At 42.6% G+C, this 16,537-nt stretch overlaps 1 protein-coding gene across 1 annotated transcript in view; it reads right to left on the bottom strand.

The window, feature by feature from the left end:
* Positions 1-16,537, bottom strand: part of SHISAL1 (shisa like 1) — a 186,190-nt gene that overhangs the window by 110,709 nt on the left and 58,944 nt on the right. The window contains exon 2 of the mRNA XM_081861060.1: positions 1,791-1,932. The gene's annotated coding sequence lies outside the window, so the exon portion shown is untranslated. The remainder of the gene's footprint in view (positions 1-1,790; positions 1,933-16,537) is intronic.

Raw genomic sequence — 16,537 nt, 5'->3', positions numbered from 1 at the left:
GAGGAGAATCCAGTGTCTGTATGGAGGGGTTTCCTTGGACCAGAAAGCTCCCGGCAAGACTGTGATTAGATATTTGGATAAGCTACAACAGGGATGACCAACTCCCTATAGACTGCGTTCTACTCACAGTATAAAAAGACTGGCAGTGATCTACCCATTGTCGTTGGATGGACCAATTTTTTTGGATAGCCAAAGTTTTTGAGCTTTTTTTAGGAAGTTAAAGTTTTTGAGCTTTTTCTTTCTATGAAACAAGATCACTGAGGGGCCAGAGATCTACTAGAATCTCCCAGGAACACCCCAATATCTACCAGTAGATCGTGATCTACCTGTTGGACATGTCTGAGCTACAACAAGGATGTGTAAACTGGGAAAGAACAAAGTTCCATTCATGTAGTCAAATCTTAGAGAATGGGGAATCCAGCATCTGGGGAAACAGTACAATGTCTGTGGACTATCACACCCTTGGATTGACAATCAGTTTTACAATATTTTGAGGAGAAATAGCAATTTTCACTATTTCTATTGATACAGTATAAAACAAGTGATCAAAACCTTCCATTAGTCATCTAATGATACCCTTGAGACAATAATTACATAATACAGAATAATCATAGATTATTATTATTATTGCTCGTATAAGAATGAACCTTCAATCTTTTAAAGCTTTCCAAAACAGGGATGGCAGAACAGTGTGTCTTTGCATGAGACACAAGGTAAGGCTTTTAGAAGACATCTGAAGGCAGCCCTGTATCGGGTAGTTTTTAATGTTTGACATTTTATTATGTTTTTAGATATACTGGAAGCTGCCCAGAGTGGCTTGGGAAACCCAGGCAGATAGGCGGGGCATTTATTATTATTATTATTATTATTATTATTATTATTATTATTATTATTATTAATATCTGTTACCCCACCATCATTTAGCAGCGTCACACACAGTGCTTTTTTCCTGGGGGTACGCAGGGGTACGCACACCCCTAAACATTTTGTGAATCTAAATTTGGCCTCATCGAGGGGCAGTATTTCAATATGAGTAGGAAAATGAGAGTACCTCTAAACATTTCTTAAGAAAAAAAGCACTGGTCATAGAAGTGCCCTTTGCTCCTCTCTATGAGAGAGAGAGAGGGAGGGAAGGAGGGATTACAGTGTCCAGTTGAAGGGTTGTCCTAGTCCCGCTCTATTCTGCCTTGGTCAGACCACACCTGGAATACTGTGTCCAATTCTGAGCACCACAGTTTAAGAAGGATGTTGATAAGCTGGAACGTATGCAAAGGTTGAGGGTGTTGGGTATATTTAACCTGTAAAAGAGAACATATGATAGCCGTTTTCAAATATCTCAAGGGCTATCACATGCAGCAAGCTTGTTTTCTCCTGCTCCTGAGCATAAGACCCAAACCAATGGATTCAAGCTACAATAAAAGAGATTCCAACTAAACATCAGGAAGAACTTTCTGGCGGCGGTAAGAGCTGCTTGACAGTGGAACAGTCTCCCTCGGAAGGTGGTGGACTCTCCTTCCTTGGAGGTTTTTAAGCAGAGGTTGGGTGGCCATCTGTCACGGATGCTATAGTTGAGATTCCTGCATTGCAGGGGGTTGGAATAGATGACCTTTGGTGTGCCTTCCAATTCTACAATTCTGTGATTCTTTGGTTTTTTAGGCAGAGGTTTGCAGAAGGACATTGATACTTGTTGTTTCCCAAACACGTTATACCACATTACATTGCATTTATCTACCTATGTAAAAAAAGCAGTATATGCAAATGAAATGGTATATTATGCAGAGGGCAAATACCTGTCTCTTATGTGCATCATCAAGCCATGTTCAAGATTGTCGTATTGTCCCATTGTCTGCTGAAAATATAAGCAGTGATTCACATCAGGTCAAAGGACAGGTGCAAAGTTGCCATTCTTCATTTCCTTTTATACCTGAAAAGCTAAGAAAGAGAATATTAAAGTGAGAACGCGCACCTTTAGAACATTTCTAGCCTCTGATTCTTTTGATGTATTAATTATTACATTCTGAAATGATAGGCATTTATATGTACGTGTGTGAGTGTTTGATGTTTAATTTTTGCATGGCTAGAGCAACTATTGGTTCCAGGTGGTTTTTCTGTATGCCAGTGTTGAGCATTCCTCTGAACTCTTCTGGTAAGATCCATATAAAAGCCAAATAAATAAATAAATAAACTGTGGGTTTGATTGACTATATAGCTTATTGATACCTTCATGTTCACTTCGTGATCCCTGCCTGGCTGAGAAGAGGTCCATTCAATTAAATAACAACCAGGGGTGTGGGGTGTGTGACAAAGGGACATTTACAGATGGGAACAATTGCTGTGTAGAGGAACCAAAAATGGTATGAAAAAATGGGGGATTTCCCCCCTCCATGAGCCTCCCCCTCTCTCCATCCCAAATGTTTGCAGAAAAACCTGAACCCTACAAAAAATAGATTCAGCCCTTCACTCGGTAATTCAAGCTGCTCCATGTATCCCTGTGTGAAAAGGAACCTTTTTCAAAAACATTACGCCTTTCCCCAAGGCTTTCAGATAAATGACGTTATGCTCCAAGTTAATGCTGTTTCACCAGAATCAACTTTACTTGTAAAGATCCTTAACCCTGTGAGAGTTTCATGGGAATAAGGCTGTCAGCCACTATTATAACTATAATGTTTCCAGGCTGAAATGGGTATTTATTCCCAAAGGATTCTTGTTCCAGAAGACAGTCTGGATATAAATCTTATGTGCATATATATATATAATAACTGTTCAATCTGAGTGCAGGATCCAAATATTGTGAAGGGACAAATAATTTTGAATGAATATCAACAGTTTGCTTTGTTAAGCCTTCCATCGAAGTTATCAAGCTTTGGAGCTAAATTGGAGGAGGAAAGGGAATTAATTTTATTAGATGATACTAATTAAAAGCAGTTCAGGTAGATTTTCACAGAACTCCACCCACACAGTTCTTCTGCATAGATATTAAGGTAGCAAAATGACATCAGCGGAACAAATCGCCATTGGCTGGTAAGTGATCCAGAGGGCAGTTCACGGTTGCTTAGCAACGTCTGGGAGCTGATTTTTAGTATTAACCCTTCCATAGTCCTCACAGAATGTAACCTACTCCCTCAAGCAAGACAAAGAAACAGTAATGGATTTGCAAACTTTAATCGCCAGATTAAAGCTTTAAGCAATTCTTCAGTGTGGACCAATTTTAAACAGTGAGCGCAAACTTTAACCATTGACAAACCCACACCCAAATTAAGACTATTTTAAGGTTACTAGATTTTTTTCAGTGAATCCGGGGACACTTTTCAACTTCAATGGATTTTGTATGGGGACTGATTTGTAAATCCGGGGACTCTCCCTGGGAAACAGGGACGTCTAGTAACCTTAGCACTATTTTGGTCTTTGTTTTTGTTTTTAGTCTATTTTGGTTCTGGCTATATTAAATATATACTGATTAAAATATGGGACGCGGGTAGCGCTGTGGTCTAAACCACTGAGCCTCTTGGACTTGCCGATCAGAAGGTCGGTGGTTTGAATCCCCGCACCGGGGTGAGCTCTGTCCCAGCTCCTGCCCACCTAGCAGTTCAAAAGCATGCCAAAAAGTGCAAATAGATAAATAGGTATTGCTCCGGTGGGAAGGTAAACAGCATTTCCGTCCACTGCTCTGGTTCGCCAGAAGCAGCTTAGTCATGTTGGCCACATGACCTGGAAGCTGTCTACGGACAAACACCGGCTCCCTCGGCCTATAGAGCGAGATGAGCGTGCAACCCCTGAGTCGTCTGCAACTGGACCTAACGGTCAGGGGTTCCTTTACCTTTTTATATTAAATATAGTCTCTCCATCAAACAATGAATGTTGACTTTTAATTAAATTGCAAAATATCTTAAGAGTTCTCACTCTCTCAAGAAAGCACCTGCAGCTGAGGTTTTGGTACTCTCCATCTTTATTTAAAGGTAACTGTTTAAGTCTTTATAAACAGACGATCCCAAATTGAAACTCCCTTTTGCCATGAACCTATGAGGTGGCCTTAAGGCAAACTATTTCTCTGTCTGGCTTAGCCCTCCTTCTCCTATGGGCAGAGTTGGCCTCAGACATTTTGGCACGGAGGTGAACTACAAAATGTTGTTCCGCCCCACCAAGGAAGAAGGGAGTCATGAAGATCTACCGTATTTTTTGCACCATAACACTCACTTTTTTCCTCCTAGAAAGTAAGGGGAAATGTCTGTGCGTGTTATGGAGGGAATGCCTACGGGTGGCATGCCTACGGATTTTCCTCCTCTAAAAACTACACGCGTGTTATGGTCGGGTGCGTGTTATAGAGCGAAAAATACGGTACATTAGAAACAAGGAGGGGAATCAAATCAATATTACCCAACAGCTGAAGTGGGAATCAAAGGTGGTGGGGCCCTCAATGTGATTCATTCCTTGAGGTAGGAAGAGACCAGCAGTCATGGCCAGAGCCAGGATTTATGTTGGGAGGGGGCAGCACACCCACCTGTCATAATCCTCTATCTGGCTCTGGCTAGCAGATTCAGAATGAAATGTCTCAAAAACCGTTGTTTTTAATTACTGACTTTTGACCCCAGGTGCTCAAAATCTGTCAACAATTTCTACTTTTAGTTAGGTATTTTTGTTCACTTGCTTGATTTCGGGGGAGAGCAGCTGGCCCCCTGCCTACGCCCATGCCAGCAGTGCCTCCTATTTGCCAAGAGATCATTGTAGAGATGCCAGGGGGTGAGGAACAGATAAGTAGGTGGCAGAACTGGCCTCCAAGCAACACATGGCAGCAGCAGCAGCGGGCAAGGCATTATTTGGAGACCAGATCTGCTGTCCCTGTGGATCCTGCCACTTGACGCAGTTGCCTCACCTTGTTTGAGGGTTGGTCTGACCCTACCTCTCCTGCCAACCTAGCAGTTCGAAAGCACATCAAAGTGCAAGTAGATAAATAGGTACCGCTCCAGCGGGAAGGTAAACGGTGTTTCCGTGCACTGCTCTGGTTTGCCAGAAGCGGCTTAGTCATTCTGGCCACATGACCCAGAAGCTGTACGCTGGCTCCCTCGGCCAATAAAGCGAGATGAGCGCTGCAACCCCAGAGTCGGCCATGACTGGACCTAATGGTCAGGGGTCCCCTTTATCCTTTACCTGACCCTACCTATGGGGTAATAATAATAACCTACTTTACAGGGTTGTGGCAAGGATTAAGTATTATGTACAGTATGTACAAACCCTTTGAAAACTCAAAAGACCTATACTATTGATTAATTAGTCAATCAGTCAATTATTTGTCAACAATGTTATTTAATCATCCTAATTTTTGGATATCATGCGTTTGGTTTAAGGTGGTTAAAATTGTGCTATGATTCAGTTGAACAGTACTGTGTTTTGTTGTAGTTTTCTATCATCTTATGATCTACTCTAAGCAAGTAAATGCACACTTAAAAAAAAAAACATTTCATTGCATAGCTATGGTAGCTGGTCGAAGGGTTGGCACCTCAGTTTTGGCAATAGGCTTGAGTTCCTCCCAGAACTTTTCCACAGCCCTGTGCCACATCACTTGAGAGGCTCCTTCCTCCCTGCTGCACATTTAATGGGCTTGGTGGGACTCCATTGATTTGTGCTGCTAGAACTGCTAGTGCCGGCACTGCTTCCTCCTGAACCCGATATCCTTGTTCCTGTTGAGAAATGCCTGTTGTTACAGCACTTGGAAAGGGCAGAACATGAGTTGCGAAGCAGGTGATGAACACACCAGTAACCTTGACTCTAGCAGGTCTGGGAAACAAGGCAGGCCACTCTAGATACATGGAATTCTGGAATATATGGTGCATTTGTCCTTATTGGATGGTGTTCAAACAAAAGGTGTTCAGTTGATAATAGCTGACAATTGGCAAACATTTCAATCCAAACTCTACCCAACCCCATAATTATGCATTGCCAAAAAGTAAATTTATTCTGCCAACCACCTGGTAGGATTTACAGAGATGTGAATAATGATATCCTTTGGGTCAAACTTGATCACATTTAAATGGCCTGCCTCTGACAGTTCCAAATCTTGTTTGAATTATGGTGCAGCTTCAGAGGGAGCCAAATTAATTTGCAAGGGGAAGTACATTCTGAATCTTTTTTCTGACGCCAAAACAGGTTCACAAGTTACACATAATTCTGTTTTCTTGGTTACTATATTAATCTGGTTAAGCTTTAAACACCAAGCTACTATTCACTGGACAACCGACCAAGCATGAGTTTTGCATTATGGATTCCCCCTTCTTTGATAGGTCAAATGCCAGCCCTGCTGAAAACCTTTAATCAGAATTCCACATTTGATTCCAGTCTCATTCTAATTTCACCTTCTAAGTTTCCAGGCTAGCAGTCAGAAAGAAAAACGCAGGTTTGCATTCCTCGTCTCCCTATGGGCTGCCTGCAGTTTTTGACCTACAGGCTTCTTTCTGCGCAGAATGTGTAGGTGGGAGCAATCTTGGAAACATTGGGCCACATTCTGAGTTCTGATTCGCATTTCTTAAAGTTTTGCGTAAACATGAGCGCTGAATTATTCATGAAGTTCCTCTCCCTTTTGCTAAGACTGCAGGGTTGTTTGTTTTTAACAAGAAGGGGGAGAAAATGCTTCTATGCTCATTTTATTCACAGTGTTTTGCCACACAGCAACCATAAAAGCAAGCAAGAAAGCAAGAGCCCTAAATCTTTGCGTAATATAGCACGATGGGAGAACTTGGATACAGAGATGCTAATGCCCTTTACTATTTCAAAGGCTTGCAAGATTAAAATGGTAATAACCCTTAAATCGCACCCTTGCTTGCTTTCACAAGCCACAGAAAGAACCTTGATTCATTCTTCACATTTCAGATTAACTGTTTAGTGCAACCCATTCTGATTTTTGAACACCGAATGAAGGCCAGAAAAACTGTCTGCGGACAAATGCCAGCTCCCTCAGCCTGTAAAGCGAGATGAGCGCCACAACCCCAGAGTTGTCTGTGACTGGACTTAACTGTCAGGGGTCCTTTACCTTTACCTTTTTAATGATTTCTAAGGGCAGGATTCAACTAGGTTATTGCAAGCATGGAGCAGGGTCCACTTGTGTGACAGGGCTTCCCTCTCCTCCCCCTGCATGCTCTGAACTTGCTTTGTAAGGTTGGAGTAACCCCCAGAACAGGTTTAGGGGAGCAGAAAGGAGGAAAAAGTCCAGTTGTGCACCTAGTTCAATTCCACCTATCATTTGCACATATAAACCAGCGTGTGCAAATGTTATGCCAACCTCCCTTATCTTCTTTTTGGTGCTGCATTTTCGCTTTTTGGGTGATGTGTGAGTGACCACCCTACCAGATTTGAGTACCAGATTTGAGTAGGCCCTCAGCAATCTGTCATTGGACCCCCTAGTGCTTCCCTGGTTAGCCCAGAGGGCAGAGGGGATGGGCAGCAATGGGCAATAGAGGGAAAGGAGCAAACACAGAAACCAGGGTAGCTCCAACGACCTGGCACTTCTCTTTACCGCCTGGACTGAGGAAGTACCAAGGTGAGGCAGCTGCCACCATCTTCATTATCCACAATGAAGCACACGTTTGGGGTAGGGCCCACAGGTAATGGAAACTGTGAAAGCTACAGCTGCATGGCTCAGCAATTCTTTTCACAGTCTCAGTCTATAAAAAAAGATATGTAAACATTTGTTTTTTAAAGGGCAGCTGTCATCAGCTGTGGTAGGTGGTGCCCTTTGTATCCCACCAAGCTGGATGCTGATGCCAGGCTTGGGGGAGCAGTTGCTGAAGCCGAATAGGTGACCAAGTAAGATTTTCATTGGTTAGAAAGAAGCTGTGGGTTCCTTAGTGTACCACCTATGAGCAGCAGCAGAACAGAAATTGCTGGGGAAAACTATGCAAATTTGCTCAATTTTCATCCTTTTATACAGGTAACAAAATCCTGCTTTTCCTGGGACAGAATTTGGATTGCCTGGACACAGAACCTCTCTCTAACTCAGAAACTAATTCTGATCTCATATTTCTTCCCCAAATGTACCTGTATCTTTCCACAGCTCCCTTAAGTTGAAGTGTCTTTTTGTGTATGTTGATTCACTTTTATTGGGCTCCAGTAGAATTATTGGTCTATAAACCACATGGGCTTCAGTTTACCTGGGTGTGGATTGGGTTTGCCTGTTCCATTTCCCACAAGTTTTTTTTTACATATAAAATATTATTAATCATAAATAAATTGCCCAGGAGCACACGTATATTGCGTATGTGGGCGTGAGAGTTATTTCCATCTTTCGCTGCCCCTTGGTGAGAAAACAAGTGGGTGGATGATGTGGGAATCTCTCAGACAGCATCACACTCTATATTATGCACTCAGAATACATATTTCTACTTTCTAGTGCAGATGAACAAACGGGTGAAAGGAAAGAGTTTCAGTTTCCAAACAGTATTTACATTCTAGAATGGTCTGAAAAATCTTTGTGGGTTTTATTTCCTGCATAGAAGGGTTTCCTTCATGCAGATTATTATGTGTGCCTTGATGCATTTTTTGTTAAGTCGCTGCTTTGTGTCACAAGACCGGTCCAGACAGAATTTCATTTGGAACAATTTCATTTCCTTTGGTATGATGAGGACTGCTTAATATGTAGCATTTATAACGACATTTGCGAATGTCTGTATCTCTGAATGATGTGATCCTTTCAGCAGCCTTTTAATGCAGTCAACGTTTATTATTCCCCATACTGTAGTTATGGCAAGGTCACGGAGAAAGGGAGATTCCAGTGGAGGACTTGCTAATACACACCTTTGTCCGCTAGCCACGATACGACATCAGATCCTTACTTCACATATTGTGAATTTCCTTCAAAGTAACAGCTCGTAGATCACTACATCTGACGACTTTGCTTACATCTGTTTCAGTTCCTGTTCACAAACAGTGAATGCAGTGCCATTCCATAAATGTAATTTTGGTATCAGAGTTTTGGAGTTTCTCTGTTTGGGGGGAAAGAGTCAGATTTTTCCTGGCTTTAGCTTCAAGTTGAGGCTGTGTTGTAGACATTACAGCAGCTGCACTGAAGTTGCTTTTTCATGGGTTCATCACATGAGTGCCTGCTATCCAGTTGCTGCACCACTCCTCACACATACAACTGTGTAGTAAGGCCCGACCCAAGTGGTGTTGGGTGTAAAAACTTGACAGCAGTGTCATTATAGAATAATAGGATTGTAGAGTTAAAAAGGACCCCAAAAGTCATCTAGTCCAACTTCCTGCAATGTAGGAATCTTAGCTGAAGCATCCATGACAGATGCCCATCCAACCAGATTTTCTGCATAGTTAGGTGAAACTGACATGGAAGACTTCTGCAGACACTACTTATGGCTCACTTGCTCTGTTGCCGTGTCTCTTCTCAGAAGAGGAAGTAATATCATAGAATCATAGAATCATAGAGTTGGAAGAGATCACAAGGGCCATCGAGTCTAACCCCCTGCCAAGCAGGAAACACCATCAGAGCACTCCTGACATATGGTTGTCAAGCCTCTGCTTAAAGACCTCCAAAGAAGGAGACTCCACCACACTCCTTCGCAGCAAATTCCACTGTCAAACAGCTCTGACTGTCAGGAAGTTCTTCCTAATGTTTAGGTGGAATCTTCTCTCTTGGAGTTTGGAGCCATTGCTCCGTGTCCGCTTCTCTGGAGCAGCAGAAAACAAGCTTTCTCCCTCCTCTATGTGACATCCTTTTATATATTTGAACATGGCTATCATATCACCCCTTAACCTCCTCTTCTCCAGGCTAAACATGCCCAGCTAGCTCCCTTAGCCATTCCTCATAAGGCATCGTTTCCAGGCCTTTGACCATTTTGGTTGCCCTCCTCTGGACACGTTCCAGTTTGTCAGTGTTCTTCTTGAACTGTGGTGCCCAGAACTGGACACAGTACTCCAGGTGAGGTCTGACCAGAGCAGAATACAGTGGCACTATTACTTCCCTTGATCTAGATGCTATACTCCTATTGATGCAGCCCAGAATTGCATATCAGAAGAGACCCCCGCCCAGGGAAGTTCTCAGACTATAGCACAACCTGATTCCACATCAAGTGAATTGTAAGGCAAAATTGTAGAGTCCTGCTTAGGCACAGCCAGCACAGAGCTGAACGAGGGAGGGTGGAGAAGGGTTAATTGAGGCTGTTCCTGAAGGTGTATGTCTTGCCTCCCTCAGGTAACAGAAGCTCCATGTCTGCCTGAGGCACAAGGCAAATGGCACTTGTCCTGTAGTGTCTTTCTCTGTGAACGGAGTGAGTGACCACCAAGATCCACAGATTCAACAAGAGAAGAGGAACAACAGAATTGAAATGTTTTGCAGATGTTGCCTATCATGAAGCCTGAGACTGTAAACGAGATCCATCAAAATCAGGAAAGTGCCACAGGAGGACTTTTCACATCTCCAATTGCTGTAGAAAACCGTCTAATGACAACAACAAATTCAAAAAGTTGAATTTGGAGGGCAAAACAGCAAAAAGAACTTGTGGGTTTTTTAAATTACATGCTCCGCCATTCTGCCCATTCCTAACGTATATTTCCCTGTTGCTTAGTGGCTTACAATCTCCTGAAATTTAATCAAACCTCAGTAGGAGCTCTGTTCACCCCTGCTAATCAGACTAGGCTGTGTGTAATTAAATATCATTCCCTACTATTCTAGGTGACTCAAAGGCAACTTTGTCATTGCGCCTGAAGTCTTCTGAGAGGCAGTCATGTTTGTTTATGCTTTCAGGGAAAAGATGCAGGTTCAGTGATATGAGCCCGATCACACTGTGTGAAAATTAAATCTAAACCTGCCCAATTAGAACACTTGAACCACTGGGAATCATCTGTTGTTAGAGATTCCTATTAACAGTTCTCACCCTACAAACTCCTTCCTGCAAGGAGCAGGCTGTCTTGATTTTCACTGATGAATGTTTCACCTCCAGTAGAACTTCAGTTCTTTCACCTTTTCTCCTTTCAAGCAGCTTGCTGGCAGATTTGCAGGGCAATGCCCTGGGACCTCAGCAGCTGCAGACAAAGGATCAGGGAGGCATCCCAAAGCCCCACGAATCTGGGGGGAAAGGATGACTGCAGATGAAAACACATGCCATGCTATGTTGCCAGAATGGCAAAGGTGGAAGAAGCACTGTATGTATTTCTGCATCTATTGTACCTGTTCCCTTCCATTAAGCTGCTTTTGCTGGCTTTGCACATACTTTAAACTGAAATAGGGAAATAAAATACCTCTTTTCAGAAGGCTGAGCCGTCATGAGCAGAAGCTGTTGCAGGTGGCTGTTGGCTAGCATTCATAGGTAAAGGTAAAGGGACCCCTGACCATTAGGTCCAGTCGTGACTGACTCTGGGGTTGCGGCGCTCATCTCACTTTATTGGCCGAGGGAGCCGGCATACAGCTTCCAGGTCATGTGGCCAGCATGACTAAGCCGCTTCTGGCGAACCAGAGCAGCGCACGGAAACGCCGTTTACCTTCCTGCTGGAGCGGTACCTATTTATCTACTTGCACTTTGACGTGCTTTCGAACTGCTAGGTTGGCAGGAGCAGGGACCGAGCAACAGGAGCTCATCCCATCGCAGAGATTCAAACCACCTTCTGATTGGCAAGCCCTAGGCTCTGTGGTTTAACCCACAGCGCCACCTGCGTCTCTTACCTAGCATTCATAGAATCATAGAATTGTAGAGTTGGAAGGCACCATGAGGGTCATCTAGTCCAACCCCCTTGAACGCAGGAGCTTGAACCCATGACCCTGATATTGAGAGTCTCATGCTCTACCAACTGAGCTATCCCACGATTGAATACTGGAGCTGCTCCTCATCCCTGAAACACTCCTGCTTTTACAAGTTAAAAGCAAAACAAACATATCCCTGTTTATGAAGGGTGAACATGTATTCAATTACTATGCTACACATAGGTACAGGGGAGGAAGTCAGTTCTGTTTGCATTTTAATGTTGATCTACCTAATTTATGCTTCTTGAAACAGTATGCTAACTGAAACACAGCTCTCCTTGGGAATTCACACTTTTCTGAATTCAGTGGTGCAGTTTTCCTAGCAAAAAAATGTGTATACTTTTTGGGTGTGTGTACAAAAAAAATCAGAGAAAATTGCTTGCAAAAATGTGTATGCTAGGGAAAATGCGCATTAAAATCCTTACAAAATTTTGTGATGACTTTTTAATTTAAAAATGTAGCACATTGAAGATTTGGTGGGGGAGAAAGCAGAGAGGAATGAAAAGTGTCCATCGCTAGTTAGAATTCCAGGCTTTCCATCTGCATTGAGACTCTGTTTCTGTGAAATGAGGTCACTGGAGGTTTACTGGTGTTATTGTGCTGTTTAGTTGTATTTACACATATACATTGTGTTGAGAATAAGTGAAGATTTTAAATTTAGTCTTCCATTCACTGCTCCCCATCAGATTTCTAGGGGGCCAGCAGGACAATAGGATTTTTGCAAAGAGCAAGTTTGTGTATCTCTTCCAGTCCAAGACTAAACTCATCCTAAACACGCTCATGGCTTTTTCTCAAGCAGCTGCATGGCATCATTTCCCACAGAAGCTGGTGGAAGCAAGAGATGCTCCTTTCAGAAAGAGACTTTGGCCATTTTATTAGTTATGGGGAGACTGGCCATTGAGCCCCACTAGAGCCAATAAACCTGACCCCAAAGGACAGTGACCAGGCTAAACTTGTCCACCCAGTTTGACTCTCTCTAGCAGTCTCTGTTTACATCCAGGTTTGAGAATCCTTGGGAGATCACACAGACCAACCTTTCATCCCATTACAGCTGCCATGCAGCATCGGTGGAGCGGCTTCTGAAGACTTTTCAGAAATGTCAGCTGGTTCCATTCCAACTCTACCCTCTGCTCAGTCACTGTCTAACCTAACCCACAGGGACGTTGTGAAGATACAACGGGGAGGGGGAGGCCAAGGCACACCACCTGGGAGAAAAGGTGAGATATAAATGAACAGAATAACTGCACTTTCCATTTATTTTTTAAAGAGCATCTATAACAAACCTCCTTCTGCATAGAAGTTGGTGTCTTGTTCTTCACATTGTCATGAAATATTGAAAGCATAATTTTGTGACAAAATCAATAATAGAAAAATCAAATGTTGCATTATTAATACTGTTCTTCCACCCATTTTAGAACTTTTCAGCTCAAAAGACTGCAAAGTGTTTTATGAACTGAAACCCCTGATCTTCCTGTCTATGGTGTTCCAAGGGGGTCTGGGAAGACTCAAATGCTTTCTGTAGTAGCTTTCCTGCCTTTCAGAAGAATCAGATAAAAACTTCTAGTCCATGAGGCACATGGCTCCCTTCTCAAATTCTTCCATCTATCTTCACATTAAATCAGATTAACTATAGGGCATAACTAAGCCCATCTGCCAAGCCCGGCCATCTCCATTGCTTTTCCAGAACTCCCCATGGCTCAGTTTGGAATTAGATTCAGCCATCCCAACAATTTCCCCACAGAGCCAGTTCATATGTCACCTGGAGTAATGTGGGCTGTGCCATCTTGCAATTGCTCCCATGCTGCTCTAGGGCACAGCCAGTAGGGGCCTGGGTGGTGGGGCAGAGTTGTCCTCCTTCAGGGGTTTCCCCTGTGGCCAAACTAGTTTGGCTCCTAGTTTCTAGAATGTGAACATTTAATTTCGGAGTGCAGTGTTGTATCCATAGGCCCCAAACAATTCAAACATAAGAGAATAATGGGCCTCACGCCTCAAGGAACCCTTTGCAGTGTGTGTGTGTGTGTGTGTGTGTGTGTGTGTGTGAGAGAGAGAGAGAGAGAGAGAGAGAGAGAGAGAGAGAGAATTTTCTACTAATGTGCACCATTAACTGGGGGAATCAACATTCGTGGTGTTACGCCTTGGCTTGGTTTTTAGTATATTGCAAACTGCCTTTTCTGCTATAAAAAGTCAAATGATGGTAAAATAACAATATAACTCCTTTCTTATCTCTTTATATGCCTTGTTATTGATTTGGCCTAATAAAGACATGACTTTATCCTCTGTGTTTTGCATCAGAACCCTTGGAAAATCAATGTTTGATCTCGTCTATAATGCATAGAAGTTTTATCTCTATTTGCATCTTGGACATTTACTAGTTTCCCTTCAAATGTGGGATATAAAAAAAGAAGATGAAAATTTACTTCAATAGTGACTTTTTCTCCAGTGAATATTTTAAAATTTTTATTTTCCTAGTTTGGTTGTTTCCTTCTTCTTCTTCTCCTCCCCCCTCCCCCTCTTCACAAAGATACCAACAAGAGGAGTGCCATGAAAATTCATTGCCACAGTGCCAGTTTGATGCTGCAGACTATTTCAGAATGCCTCATGAAATTACAATGCGACTCATATTTAATACTCTTTCCTTGGCCTAGTTTTCCTGAGGTAGTGAACCTGCGTTTGAGTTGTGCCCCTTCAACTACAAATGGGGGTGCACCTCACCAAAGAAAACTCTATTGCAAAAATAAGTAAAGCCCCCCTCAAAACTACATAGGAAAAAATACAGATCAGGTAGAAGCATCTAGACAATTTCTCTAGGATTTTTCTACTTTACATTTAGAAGAACATTCTGTCATGTGCCCTCCCCCAATACTCTCTTATGTTGTATATAGCCCAGGCACAGGTCTACCATCTCAGTGAGAAATAGGTATTGGTTACACTCTAGCCAAGTGGTAAAGATGGAAATAAGACCGTCTGGATGTGTGACTGCTCTTTTAATGGCCCCATATCTACCCTTTCACACTGTGGATGATTAAAACAGAAGGAAAAGGGGTGGTTGAGGTTTTCAGAAACTGTTTGCAGAGGAAGAGCCATAGATCACTGGTAAAGCACATACTTTGCATGCAGAAGGTCTCAGGATTAAGGAGCAACTTAAGTTGAGGGTTTTTCTTTCTGTTTTGTAAGAATGAAGGTAGGAGAAAGATTTCTGCCTGAAGCCTTGTAGAACTTCTGCCAGTCATGATATAAGAGACCAATGGCTTTAGATGTGATGCATGCCCACCACTTTAACACTAAATCATGGGGCACAGGCGGATGTGCCATAACAGACAGAACTCTCATTTGTGCAAGGGCAGAACATCATTTGCTTTTTTTAAATAAGAACGTATATAGATCTCTAACATATAATTTTGATTAACACGATTCCTGAACTGAAGCAGGGTTTTATTCACAATGTGCACTTCTCTGAATCTTGTGATATTGTTCTCCAATCAATATATGCTCAACACCCAAAAAACCAAAGTGCTGCACCAACAAGTACAAAATAACCCCTCTGCAGTGCCACAATCCAATTCAATGGTGTAACGTTGGAAAATGTCGATCACTTTTCCTACCTAGGCAGTTATCTTTCCACAAGGATCAACATTGATGCCGAAATCCAGCATCGCCTGAGCTCTGTGAGTGCAGCTTTCTCCCGATTGAAGCGCAGAGTGTTTGAGGACCAGGACATTCGCAGGGAAACCAAAATGCTTGTTTACAAAGCTATTGTACTACAAACCTTACTTGTGAAACATGGACCACTTACAAATGCCATCTCCAACTTCTTGAAAGATTCCATCAATGGTGTCTCTGAAAAATCTAACACATCACTTGGGAAGACAGGCAAACTAATATCAGTGTACTGGATGAAGCAAAGATCACCAGTGTTGAAGCAATGATTCTTCAACATCAACTTCGTTGGACTGGTCATGTTGTGCGGATGCCTGATGATCGTCTTGCAAAGCAATTACTCTATTGCGAACTTAAAAATGGAAAGAGTAATGCTGGTGGTCAACAAAAGAGGTTTAAAGACTGTCTCAAGGCAAATCTAAAAAAATGTAGTATAAACACCGACAACTGGGAAACACTGGCCTGCGAGTGCTCCCCTTGGAGAACAGCCTTTACCAAAGGTGTCATGGACTTTGAAGACACTCGAACTCAGAACTGTTGTAAACAAAAATCTGCCCTAAACACAAGGGAGAAACGTGCTAAGAGGAAGGCACGCTTGGCAAATCCACACTGTGATCAACTCCTGCCCTGGAGCCAATGTCCCCACTGTGGAAGGACGTGTGGGTCCAGACTTGGCCTCCAAAGTCACTTACGAACTCATTGTTAAAACCGTGTTTATGGAAGACAATTTTACTTGGCTACGAGTGATCGCCAAAGAGGAAGAAGAAGAAAGAAGATATGCAGAAACCTATATTAGATCCTAATGATAAGGCAACAGTAGACACAAATATATGTATATTAGTGGAAATAATGTTTAAAAGTGCATGATATCAGGGGAAATGCATATATATTAGGAGAAGAACACCTTCAATCTGTGACCTGCTCTCTTTAGAGAGAAGCAACCTGACCTTGTGAAAAGACGCCTCTGAAGCCTCCTTCTGCTTGAGCTCTGCAGGAATACAGCTCCTTGAGGGGTCCACACACAGTTCATTAACCAAGGTTTGTTTGCTTGGTTTTTTTCATTGACTGGCTAAATCCATAAGAAAACACCCAGTGGATAAAAAGTCTGACATTTAAGCAGCTGGTGTTCCTGTTGTGTTTGGAATA

The sequence above is a fragment of the Podarcis erhardii genome (genome assembly GCF_964252035.2).
Source record: "Podarcis erhardii genome assembly, chromosome: 5".
NCBI lineage: Eukaryota > Metazoa > Chordata > Lepidosauria > Squamata > Lacertidae > Podarcis > Podarcis erhardii.
This window is presented reverse-complemented; position numbering and strand designations above follow the sequence as displayed.